Genomic DNA, 13654 nt, shown 5'->3' with positions numbered 1-13654 from the left:
TTCTGGAGGGCTGGTGTCATACTTTTCCCACATGCTCAGGAGAAAAATTGGATGAGAACCACTGGTTCAGAACTTACCCTGTTATTTTTCACCATAACATTTCAGAAATGGTCTCCTGCTTCCATCAGAGAAATACAGCTGCTCTCTAGAATTCTATTTTTAAACCACAAAAACATTTTGACTACTCCCACCCTCCCCTGCCGCCATCATTCAGTAATGATAAATTTATTCACATCTGAATTAAAAGTGAGGGGAAAAAAATCACCTTTATATATAAACATATTCATATTGGTATAGAACATGCGTGCAGAAAAAAATGTTTCTACTTATATAAATGCATATGCACGTCCATCAACCTATCAACTTTGCATCTATGTTTCCCTTAAAAAAAAAAAAATCAAAGCTGTAAAAATTAACACCAACTGTTAACACCAAAGAAAGCATTTTAAAATGTAACCTGGATGTTTCAGAACGCAAAGCTTTCTTTTAAGGGTGGGGTTCATCCTAGTCTAGAGCAACAATCGCCCGGAAGTTAACCAAAGACACTTTTTTCCCCTGTGGTTTGTTTACGTGGAAATAATCAAAGTCCTGGCTACCCCTCCCCACTGCTGCTTTGTGACCAGGACCGGACCATTTCATCTCCCACCTTTTGGCTACATGCAGAAAGGACAGGAGCACTGAAAACGGTGACCACAGGAGCAAATGCACAGTATTTTATTCAGGGAGGGAATAGAGGTTAAATGGCCTGGGGATGGGGGAGGGGCAGGAGAGAGTTTGATCTGTTCTGTAAAAAAGAGATGACTCCTATTTTCCTCCAATGAGAGGATGTCATGTGAGGTGGTAAGTCAGTGCACATCAAGTGTGCACTTACCTCCTTTCCACTGGAGGTGGGGAGGGGAGGGCAATAAATAAACAGGTGTTCAGGGTGCAGGGAAAGGGGAATTGCCCGAAATTTCTCTGTCCTGCTTTTACAGTTTTGAAGGCACAGACAACCTGACTTCCAGCTCAGCCTCTTTTCCTTTTCTTTCTAATTAAAAGGCAGCCCCAAAGATAAGCGTGGCCAGAACACGACCGCAAGCCCTGGGACACTTATGGTAATGGTAAAAGAGGGGGCAATTGAGACTGATTCTGAACAGCCAGACTTTACTGGAATTGAATACAGGTGGTCCTCGAATTGGGTTTTTATTCGTTTCATCTGTCTGCTCCTCAAATCCACACTTCTGCTTCCCAAGTACCTTGACCCAACCTGTGTCTGCAACAGGCCCTCAAGGTGCCAAAGCTTAGAAGTCGGGGTGTGGGGTGAGTGGAAATCACTCTAACTGTTATGTTAAAAAAAAAAAAACCCAACAAGATGGCGACTCAAATCTGCACTAGGCCCGTGAAACACACACACACACACACAACTTCCTCCACCACCCCTCCCCGCAGGGAGGCCAGGGAGTAAAACTCCTGTCCCTTCTGGACTCCTCCACACTCATCTTGCAGCTGCCCCCTCCAACTCTCCTTCTTCTTTGGGCCTCTCTCTCTGTGCCCAACGAGAGGGGACAAGGGAAGAAAATCAAGCCAGAGGATCCAGGTCAAGAAACCCCAGCTCAGGGCTTCCCTGGTGGTGCAGTGGTTGAGAATCTGCCTGCCAATGCAGGGGACACGGGTTCGAACCCTGGTCTGGGAAGATCCCACGTGCCGTGGAGCGACTAGGCCCGTGAGGCACAATTGCTGAGCCTGCGCGTCTGGAGCCTGTGCTCCGCAACAAGAGAGGCCGCGACAGTGAGAGGCCCGCGCACCGCGATGAAGAGTGGCTTGCCGCAACTAGAGAAAGCCCTCGCACAGAAACGAAGACCCAACACAGCCATAAATAAATAAATAAATAAATTTAAAAAAAAATGGTACCCATTCTCACAATTTAAAAAAAAAAGAAAAAGAAACTCCAGCTCACCAGACTCTCTCCATCAATGGTGTGTTGGAGCCGGCTGGTACCGCTGGTGAGAGCATCCCTTCCCAGCACCAGGCGCCATGATCACAAGGGTAGCCGGAAGCTGGAAGGTGGGAGTGTTTGTAGGGAAATAGGCAAACGTCACAAATCAGGCGCAGGTTCTTTGGGGCAAACCATTGTGAAACACTTACCAGCACTTCATTGCTCTCAACCCTAACATTTGCCTGGGTGTCTCAAATGTCTAGATGCCCTAATAGCTATTTCTGAAAGCACAAGCCCAAATTCAAGTCTGGTGCTCCCGGCAACATGACTTTTTGGTCTTTCTGTCTAATGTTGCAAAAAAGTAGCAAGAGGGAAACTCCACTTTAAAAGTTTTGTTTTTTTAATTGAAATCATTTTTATTGGTTTGATTGTGATATCGCTGGGAAAATACAGAAAAGTATAAGGAATGTAAAAATTTTTACTGTAAGCTTACTGCCTTAGGAATAAACACTGCTGCTGTTTTTATATAGATCTTTCCAGGTGTGTGTGTGTCTGTACTTTGCACCCACCTTTTCCTAGTGCAATTATTATTTTTGCAAAATAATTGTAAAATAATTATTTTTTGCTTATTTTTAAATACTTATTTGTAAATATTTATTTACAAAACAATGCTTCCTCGTCGACACAAATTTCAAGCAATATCATTGACATAAAAACTGAAAGACCCACACTCAACTCTTCTCACCTTCAAACTCCTACTACTCAGCGTGCCCATTGTCCATGGTTTGTGGAATATTCTAGACCCTTCCCAGATGATTAGACCTTTAAAAATAAAAAGACTGCATCCTATATAAATACTGTTTCACAACCTGATTTCCACTCAGTAAAATAGTACTGAAATCTTTCCATATCAATACATACAGATTTGTCTGGGTCTTTTAATTATTGTAGAGTTTCATAACATGAGCACACTACATCTTATCTAAGTGTAACTAAGCAGGACCCCATGGGGTCTTCCCAGGACTCCCCCGCAATGTCCTCTGCTTGCCTTTTGTCTGTAGAAAAACTTTAGTCAAAGAATAAATGTAATCAGAGAAGTGAGAAAATGCAGAAAGAAAACAGTCAAGCAAGACAAAATGTAGCCATTAAACAAAGTCAAGGACCTTTAGTTCCTCCTCAAGGACTATAGATAATATTCTGAGCCACGTCCTTTGCGCTGTTTTGCAGATACTGAAACCCACACCAGGTGGGAGAAGTTAACTGCAGGCTGCCCACAAGCACGTAGACCCCAGACTGACTGGAGCCAGGCTGATGGTGTTGACTCCTGATTCCCTCACCACCGACCAATCAGAAGAACGTCCACGAGCTGGTCACGCACCCGGCAACCCTCTCCCTCATCCTGTCTTTTAAAAACCTTTCCCTGAAAGCCATCGGGGAGCTCGGGTTTTCTGAGCACTGGCTTTCCCCACTCCTGGTACAGCACCCTACAATAAACGCTGCATTTCCTTCACCACAGCCCGGTGTCAGTAGATTGGCTTTACTGTGCACAGGCAAGTGGACCCAAGTTTGGTTTGGTAATATAAGCATTCCCCATTGGTGCAGATTTTTGTTGTCTTCCCCTCATCCTTCCTTCATCTGTTTATTCATTTTCCTATTTAAAATAATGCTGCAGTGACCATCCCTGCACCCACACTTCAAACACCAGCTTGAGAGCTCCCGTTTGTCTATTGCTGTTTATGAGTGAAGACAGAGGTGAATTGATACAAACAGGTGGTCTGGGTTTCCCTGGAGTCAGGGAGTCCTGTTCCCCCTGAATGCTCCGTGTTAGTAGACAGGTACTTCGTTAGGCTAACACCGCTGAGGTTCATGGTCAGGGAACAGCTAATATTGGGAGAACGTTGGGCAAGACTTTTTTGCACTCAACTTTTCTTTCCCTTAGTTCCTGTTGTGGACGCCTGGTATCAGCTCAAGCTCAGTTCTGTTTATTTATCAGGCCCAACATCACCCACCCCAGAGCCCTCTCCTCTCCAGACAAATCCCTCATTTTCTTTAGAAGGGAGTACTGTTCTTAAGGTTTGGCCATAGGGCTAGCCTTCCATATGCCCTGTGCAAAGAAGGTCTGGAATCTGGTTGAGTCTGTGTTCCTAATGCCCTGTTCATACCACTTCATTGCCCTGTTTACTACTTTATAAGCCATCCTTGCTTTTCATATTCACTTTCATATTCGCTCACTTAGAGCTTCCTTGGTGTCCCTTGGAAAGAACATATCTTTGATGTTTTGGTTTTGGTGTTTTTGTTGTTCTGGTTTCTCTGTCAATTTATATAGTGATGCTATCTAAGTTTTATCTTCTAGGAGTTCCTCAAGTTTTCTGTTCTCTTGCCAATGGCATATCTCTTGCCAATGCATGTTCTCTTATCTTGCAATTCTATTATGATTTCATTCCTTTAAAAAATGAGTTTTGGGGCTTCCCTGGTGGCACAGCGGTTGAGAATCTACCTGCCAATGCAGGAGACATGGGTTCGAGCCCTGGTCTGGGAAGATCCCACATGCTGCGGAGCAACTAGGCCTGTGCGCCACAACTACTGAATCTGCGCGTCTGGAGCCTGTGCTCCACAACAAGAGAGACCGCGATAGTGAGAGGCCCGCGCACCGCGATGAAGAGTGGCCCCCCCTTGCCGCAACCAGAGAAAGCCCTCGCACAGAAACGAAGACCCAACACAGCCAAAAATAAATAAATAAATAAAAGTGAAATTCTTTAAAAAAAAAAATGAGTTTTACTGTACTTTTAATAGGGTCTAGAGAGAATGGGTAGTTGATGAATATGCTTAGTCTGCTACCTTGAATTTGGTGCTATAAGCTATTGATTTTTTAAATTGTATCTTTAAAATACATAAATAATATATGAATGTTCTTATCGTAAAAGTTTTAAAATATGTAACTATACAGACTAAAACATGAACATGTCTCTTTGCCTACCCATCCTCACTGCCAAACTCTTCTTAGCAGATTACTGTTTTTAAAGTTCAGTGGGCAGCCTTTTATTTCTTTTTCTCTGCACATACACATTACACATTTGTATGTAGTAAGAGGGAACATACCATAAGTTCTGTTCTGTGACACAGTTTTCACTTACAATATTTCTAATAGATATTCCATTCAGTGGATATGTTTAGCTCATTTTTTAAAATGGCTACATAGTATTTCATAGCATAAACTTCCTATAATTCATTAAGCCATGCCTATATTGTTTATTTCCAATTATTTTGTTATTGAATTAAAACAATGTTACAATGCACATATTTGCACACACACTTTTGTGCACATGTAAGTACTTCCATAGGACCAATTCCTAGATACTTAACGCTGCCTCAGAGTTAGTCACATTTAAAATTTTAATACATCTTACCAAACTGCCTTCCAAAAAGATCTCACTAACATATACCCCTCCAATAATATGAATGCTCATTTCCCTGTATCCTATCAACTCTTGATCATATTCGAATTGTCGCCATTCTTAGAGGTAACACTTGTTTTTTTTAACATCTTTATTGGAGTATAATTGCTTTACCATGTTGTGTTAGTTGCTGCTGTATAACAAAGTGAATCATCTATACGTATACATATATCCCATATCCGCTCCCTCTTGCGTCTCCCTCCCACCCTCCCTATCCCACCCCTCTAGGTCGTCACAAAGCACCAAGCTGATTTCCCTATGCTATGTGGCTGCTTCCCACTAGCTATCTATTTTACAGTTGGCAGTGTATATATGCCACTTTTAAAGTTGTATTGCCCCGATTGCTAATGAAATGTATATCTTCCATTCATTGCCATTTATAGGTCTACTTCCACAAATTGTTTTTACATTCTTTGCTGGTTTTGCTAATGACACTGTCCTTATACCTTATTGCTTATAGGATCTATTTATATCATCTGGGTAATATGTTTTCTATAAAATGCATGATAACTATTTTTTACAGCTTCCACCTATCTTTAAATTAGTTTATTCTATAATTTTGTCTTATAGATATTTTGGGGGGGATTTTATTTGTTTTTACTATAATGAACTCATATATGTCAATATATTGCTTTAAAACTTAAGATTTTTGTACATTACTTAGAAAGGTCATCCCCACCCTTAGCTGATTAAAAATATCCTCCTATCTTTGTTTCAAATACATGTGTATGGATTTTTTTTTTGGTTCCTTAACTTTCGTGAAATTTACTTGGGTGTATTGTATGAGGTATGAGTCTAATATAATACTTTTTATAAATGGATAGTGAATTTCATGACACAATGTATCAAATTGTCAATTCTTCTCACTGACTTAAATTTACACCTTTAACATAAACTAAATTGCCATATATACCCAGTTAGTTTCTAAATCTCTGTGCTCTTCTGATCTGCTTATTGTGGTCTGTTTGTCTCTTCCTGTGCCAACACCACACTGTTTATATAAGTATTGTGTGGTGGGCTGCTACTAAGATGGATCCCAATGATTCCTGCCTCCTGGTATTCACTCTCTCCTGTGGTTCCCTCCCATATTGTACTAAGGTTGGTCTGTGTGACCAATAGCATATGACAGAAGTGATGGTATGTCGCTTCCATTTTGGATTTCTCTCTCTTGCTCTCATCACTTGCTCTGGGGGAAACCAGATGCCATGTCCTGTAAGCAACCCTATAGAGAGGCCACTATGGCAAAAAACAGAAGCTTCTTGCCAACAGCCACATGAGTGAGCTTGGAAATGGATTCTCCAGCCCCTTCAGATCACTACAGCACTGGCCAACATCTTGATGGCAACTTCATGAGAGACCCTAAGCCAGCTAAGCCACTCCCAGATTCCTGATCCTCAGAAACTGTGTGAGACAATATATGTTATCTTAAGATGCCAAATCTTGGAGTACTTTGTTACACAGCAGTAGATGACTAATACATATTGTTTTGTAATACATTTTGCTATTTAATAGAGCAAGTCTTCCACTAAAGCTCATTTTTCCCCCCAACAGTTTCTTAGCAATTTATGCTCATTTTATGAAGTTCAAAATTCAATTTTCAAGTTGCATAAAGAATCTTATTGGAATTAGAATGGAAATTATATTGACTTTAGAGATTAAATTTAAGATACTGGACAACAATATGACATTGGGTCTTCCCATCAGGGAACATGGTTATGTTTCTCCATTTATTCAGGTTTTTTTCCATATCTTACAGAAAAGTTTTATAGTTCTCTTCATAAAAGTCCTGCATATTTCTTTTTTTTTTTCTTTTAAACATCTTTATTGAAGTATAATTGCTCCACAATGGTGTGTTAGCCTCTGCTTTATAACAAAGTGAATCAGTTATACACATACACATGTTCCCATATCTCTTCCCTCTTGCATCTCCCTCCCTCCCACCCTCCCTATCCCACCCCTCTAGGTGGTCACAAAGCACCAAGATGATCTCCCTGTGCTATGCGGCTGCTTCCCACCAGCTATCCATTTTACATTTGGTAGTGTATATATGTCCATGACACTCTCTCACCCTGTCACATCTCACCCCTCCCCCTCCCCATATCCTCAAGTCCATTCTCTAGTAGGTCTGTGTCTTTATTCCCATCTTGCCACTAGGTTCTTCATGACCTTTTTTTTTCCCTTAGATTCCATATATATGTGTTAGCATACTGTATTTGTTTTTCTCTTTCTGACTTACTTCACTCTGTATGACAGACTCTAACTCCATCCACCTCATTACAAATACCTCCATTTCATTTCTTTTTATGGCTGAGTAATATTCCATTGTATATATGTGCCACATCTTCTTTATCCATTCATCCGATGATGGACACTTAGGTTGCTTCCATGTCCTGGCTATTGTAAATAGAGCTGCAATGAACATTTTGGTACATGACTCTTTTTGAATTATGGTTTTCTCAGGGTATATGCCCAGTAGTGGGATTGCTGGGTCGTATGGTAGTTCTATTTTTAGTTGTTTAAGGAACCTCCATACTGTTCTCCATAGTGGCTGTATCAATTTACATTCCCACCAACAGTGCAAGAGGGTTCCCTTTTCTCCACACCCTCTCCAGCATTTATTGTTTCTAGATTTTTTGATGATGGCCATTCTGACCGGTGTGAGATGATACCTCATTGTAGTTTTGATTTGCATTTCTCTAATGATTAATGATGTTGAGCATTCTTTCATGTGTCTGTTGGCAATCTGTATCTCTTCTTTGGAGAAATGTCTATTTAGGTCTTCTGCCCATTTTTGGATTGGGTTGTTTGTTTTTTTGTTATTGAGCTGCATGAGCTGCTTGTAAATCTTGGTGATTAATCCTTTGTCAGTTGCTTCATTTGCAAATATTTTCTCCCATTCTGAGGGTTGTCTTTTGGTCTTGTTTATGGTTTCCTTTGCTGTGCAAAAGCTTTTCAGTTTCATTAGGTCCCATTTGTTTATTTGTGTTTTTATTTCCATTTCTCTAGGAGGTGGGTCAAAAAGGATCTTGCTGTGATTTATGTCATAGAGTGTTCTGCCTATGTTTTCCTGTAAGAGTTTGATAGTGTCTGGCCTTACACTTAGGTCTTTAATCCATTTTGAGTTTATTTTTGTGTATGGTGTCAGGGAGTGTTCTAATTTCATACTTTTACATGTACCTGTCCAATGTTCCCAGCACCACTTATTGAAGAGGCTGTCTTTTCTCCACTGTATATGCTTGCCTCCTTTATCAAAGATAAGGTGACCATATGTGCGTGGGCTTATCTCTGGGCTTTCTATCCTGTTCCATTGATCTATATTTCTGTTTTTGTGTCAGTACCAAACTGTCTTGATTACTGTAGCTTTGTAATATAGTCTGAAGTCAGGGAGCCTGATTCCTCCAGCTCCATTTTTCGTTCTCAAGATTTCTTTGGCTATTCAGGGTCTTTTGTGTTTCCATACAAATTGTGAAATTTTTTGTTCTAGTTCTGTGAAAAATGCCAGTGGTAGTTTGATAGGGATTGCATTGAATCTGTAGATTGCTTTGGGTAGCAGAGTCATTTTCACAATGTTGATTCTTCCAATCCAAGAACATGGTATATCTCTCCATCTATTTGTAAAATCTTTAATTTCTTTCATCAGTGTCCTATAATTTTCTGCATACAGGTCTTTTGTCTCCTTAGGTAGGTTTATTCCTAGATATTTTATTCTTTTTGTTGCAATGGTAAACGGGAGTGTTTTCTTAATTTCACTTTCAGATTTTTCATCATTAGTATATAGGAATGCAAGAGATTTCTGTGCATTAATTTTGTATCCTGCTACTTTACCAAATTCATTGATTAGCTCTAGTAGTTTTCTGGTAGCATCTTTAGGATTCTCTATGTATAGTATCATGTCATCTGCAAACAGTGACAGTTTTACTTCTTCTTTTCCGATTTGGATTCCTTTTATTTCTTTTTCTTCTCTGATTGCTGTGGCTAACACTTCCAAAACGATGTTGAATAATAGTGGTGAGAGTGGGCAACCTTGTCTTGTTCCTGATCTTAGTGGAAATGGTTTCAGTTTTTCACCATTGAGAACGATGTTGGCTGTGGGTTTGTCATATATGGCCTTTATTATGTTGAGGAAAGTTCCCTCTATGCCTACTTTCTGCAGGGCTTTTATCATAAATGGGTGTTGAATTTTGTCGAAAGCTTTCTCTGCATCTATTGAGATGATCATATGGTTTTTCTCCTTCAATATGTTAATATGATGTATCACGTTGATTGATTTGCGTATATTGAAGAATCCTTGCATTCCTGGAATAAACCCCACTTGATCATGGTGTATAATCCTTTTAATGTGCTGTTGGATTCTGTTTGCTGGTATTTTGTTGAGGATTTTTGCATCTATGTTCATCAGTGATATTGGCCTGTAGTTTTCTTTCTTTGTGACATCTTTGTCTGGTTTTGGTATCAGGGTGATGGTGGCCTCGTAGAATGAGTTGGGGAGTGTTCCTCCCTCTGCAATATTTTGGAAGAGTTTGAGAAGGATAGGTGTTAGCTCTTCTCTAAATGTTTGATAGAATTCGCCTGCGAAGCCATCTGGTCCTGGGCTTTTGTTTGTTGGAAGATTTTTAATCACAGTTTCAATTTCAGTGCTTGTGATTGGTCTGTTCATATTTTCTATTTCTTCCTGGTTCAGTCTCGGCAGGTTGTGCATTTCTAAGAATCTGTCCATTTCTTCCAGGTTGTCCATTTTATTGGCATAGAGTTGCTTGTAGTAATCTCTCATGATCGTTTGTATTTCTGCAGTGTCAGTGGTTACTTCTCCTTTTTCGTTTCTAATTCTATTGATTTGAGTCTTCTCCCTTTTTCTCTTGATGAGTCTGGCTAATGGTTTATCAATTTTGTTTATCTTCTCAAAGAACCAGCTTTTAGTTTCATTGATTTTTGCTATTGTTTCCTTCATTTCTTTTTCATTTATTTCTGATCTGATCTTTATGATTTCTTTCCTTCTGCTAGCTTTGGGGTTTTTTGTTCTTCTTTCTCTAATTGCTTTAGGTGCAAGGTTAGGTTGTTTATTCGAGATGTTTCCTGTTTCTTGATGTAGGCTTGTATTGCTATAAACTTACCTCTTAGAACTGCTTTTGCTGCATCCCATAGGTTTTGGGTCGTCGTGTCTCCATTGTCATTTGTTTCTAGGTATTTTTTGATTTCCCCTTTGATTTCTTCAGTGATCACTTTGTTATTAAGTAGTGTATTGTGTAGCCTCCATGTGTTTGTATTTTTTACAGATCTTTTCCTGTAATTGATATCTAGTCTCATAGCGTTGTGGTCGGAGAAGATACTTGATACGATTTCAATTTTCTTAAATTTACCAAGGCTTGATTTGTGACCCAAGATATGATCTATCCTGGAGAATGTTCCATGAGCACTTGAGAAAAATGTGTATTCTGTTGTTTTTGGGTGGAATGTCCTATAAATATCAATGAAGTCCATCTTGTTTAATGTATCATTTAAAGCTTGTGTTTCCTTATTTATTTTCATTTTGGATGATCTGTCCATTGGTGAAAGTGGGGTGTTAAAGTCCCCTACTATGATTGTGTTACTGTCGATTTCCCCTTTTATGGCTGTTAGTATTTGCCTTATGTATTGAGGTGCTCCTATGTTGGGTGCATAAATATTTACAATTGTTATACCTTCCTCTTGGATCGATCCCTTGATCATTATATAGTGTCCTTCTTTGTCTCTTGTAATAGTCTTTATTTTGAAGTCTATTTTGTCTGATATGAGAATTGCTACTCCAGCTTTCTTTTGATTTCCATTTGCATGGAATATCTTTTTCCATCCCCTCACTTTCAGTCTGTATGTGTCTCTAGGTCTGAAGTGGGTCTCTTGTAGACAGCATATATATGGGTCTTGTTTTTGTATCCATTCAGCCAGTCTGTGTCTTTTGGTGGGAGCATTTAATCCATTTACATTTAAGGTAATTATCGATATTATGTTCCTATTCCCATTTTCTTAAATGTTTTGGGTTTGTTATTGTAGGTGTTTTCCTTCTCTTGTGTTTCTTGCCTAGAGAAGTTCCTCTAGCATTTGTTGTAAAGCTGGTTTGGTGGTGCTGAACTCTCTCATCTTTTGCTTGTCTGTAAAGGTTTTAATTTCTCCATCAAATCTGAATGAGATCCTTGCTGGGTAGAGTAATCTTGGTTGTAGGTTTTTCTCCTTCATCACTTTAAGTATATCCTGCCACTCCCTTCTGGCTTGCAGAGTTTCTGCTGAAAGATCAGCTGTTAACCTTATGGGGATTCCCTTGTGTGTTATTTGTTGTTTTTCCCTTGCTGCTTTTAATATGTTTTCTTTATATTTAATTTTTGATAGTTTGATTAATATGTGTCTTGGCGTGTTTCTCCTTGGATTTATCCTGTATGGGACTCTCTGTGCTTCCAGGACTTGATTAACTATTTCCTTTCCCATATTAGGGAAGTTTTCAACTATAATCTCTTCAAATATTTTCTCAGTCCCTTTCTTTTTCTCTTCTTCTTCTGGGACCCCTATAATTCGAATGTTGGTGCGTTTAATGTTGTCCCAGAGGTCTCTGGGACTGTCCTCAGTTCTTTTCATTCTTTTTTCTTTATTCTGCTCTGCAGTAGTTATTTCCACGATTTTATCTTCCAGGTCACTTATCCGTTCTTCTGCCTCAGTTATTCTGCTATTGATCCCATCTAGAGTATTTTTAATTTCATTTATTGTGTTTTTCATCATTGCTTGGTTCCTCTTTAGTTCTTCTACGTCCTTGTTAAATGTTTCTTGCATTTTGTCTATTCTATTTCCAAGATTTTGGATCATCTTTACTATCATTATTCTGAATTCTTTTTCAGGTAGACTGCCTATTTCCTCTTCATTTGTTAGGTCTGGTGTGTTTTGACCCTTTTCCTTCACCTGCTGTGTTTTTTTTTGTCTTCTCATTTTGCTTATCTTACTGTGTTTGGGGTCTCCTTTTCACAGGCTGCAGGTTCGTAGTTCCCGTTGTTTTTGGTATCTGTCCCCAGTGGCTAAGGTTGGTTCAGTGGGTTGTGTAGGCTTCCTGGTGAAGGGGACTAGTGCCTGTGTTCTGGTGGATGAGGTTGGATCTTGTCTTTCTGGTGGGCACGTCCACGTCTGGTGGTGTGTTTTGGGGTGTCTGTGGCCTTATTATGATTTTAGGCAGCCTCTCTGCTAATGGATGGGGCTGTGTTCCTGTCTTGCTAGTTGTTTGGCATAGGGTGTCCAGCACTGTAGCTTGCTGGTCGTTGAGTGAAGCTGGGTCTTGATGTTGAGATGGAGATCTCTGAGAGATTTTCGCTGTTTGGTATTATGTGGAGCTGGGAGGTCTCTTGTGGACCAGTGTCCTGAAGTTGGCTCTCCCACCTCAGAGGCACAGCCCTGATGCCTGGCTGGAGCACCAAGAGCCTTTCATCCACACGGCTCAGAATAAAAGGGAGAAAAATTAGAAAGAAAGAAAGAAAGAGGATAAAATAAAATAAAATAAAGCTATTATAATAAAAAATAAGAAAAAAATTATTAAGAATAAATTTATTAAGAAAAGTTTTTTTAATTTTTAAAAATAGATTTATTAATTTTTTATAATAAAAATAAGAATAAAATTAAGAAAAAATTTATTAAGAAAAAAATTTTAATTTTTTAAAATAAAAAATATGAAAAAACTTATTGAAAATTTTTTTTTAATTTTTAAAAGTAGAAAATAAGGAAAAAATTATTAAGAAAACATTTATTAGGAAAAAAAATTTTTTAAGTAAAAAAAAAATCAAAAAAAAAACCGGACGGACCTAACCCTAGGACTAATGGTGATAGCAAAGCTATACAAACAAAATCTCACCCAGAAGCATACACATATACACTCACAAAAAAAGGAAAAGGGGAAAAATTAATATATCCTGCTCCCAAAGTCCTCCTCCTGAATTTGGGATGATTCGTTGTCTATTCAGGTATTCAACAGATGCAGGCACATCAAGTTGTTTGTGGAGCTTTAATCCACTGCTTCTGAGGCTGCTGGGAGAGATTTCCCTTTCTCTTCTTTGTTCGTACAGCTCCCGGGGTTCAGCTTTGGATTTGGACCCGCCTCTGCATGTAGGTCGCCTGAGGGCGTCTGTTCCCCGCCCAGACAGAACGGGGTTAAAGGAGCAGCTGCTTCGGGGGCTCTGGCTCGCTCAGGCGGGGGGTGGGGGTACGGAGGAGGTAGGGCGAGCCTGCGGCGGCAGAGGCCGGGGTGATGTTGCAGCAGCCCGAGGTGCGCCGTGCGCTT

The sequence above is a fragment of the Eubalaena glacialis genome, chromosome 8, assembly GCF_028564815.1.
Source record: "Eubalaena glacialis isolate mEubGla1 chromosome 8, mEubGla1.1.hap2.+ XY, whole genome shotgun sequence".
NCBI lineage: Eukaryota > Metazoa > Chordata > Mammalia > Artiodactyla > Balaenidae > Eubalaena > Eubalaena glacialis.
This window is presented reverse-complemented; position numbering follows the sequence as displayed.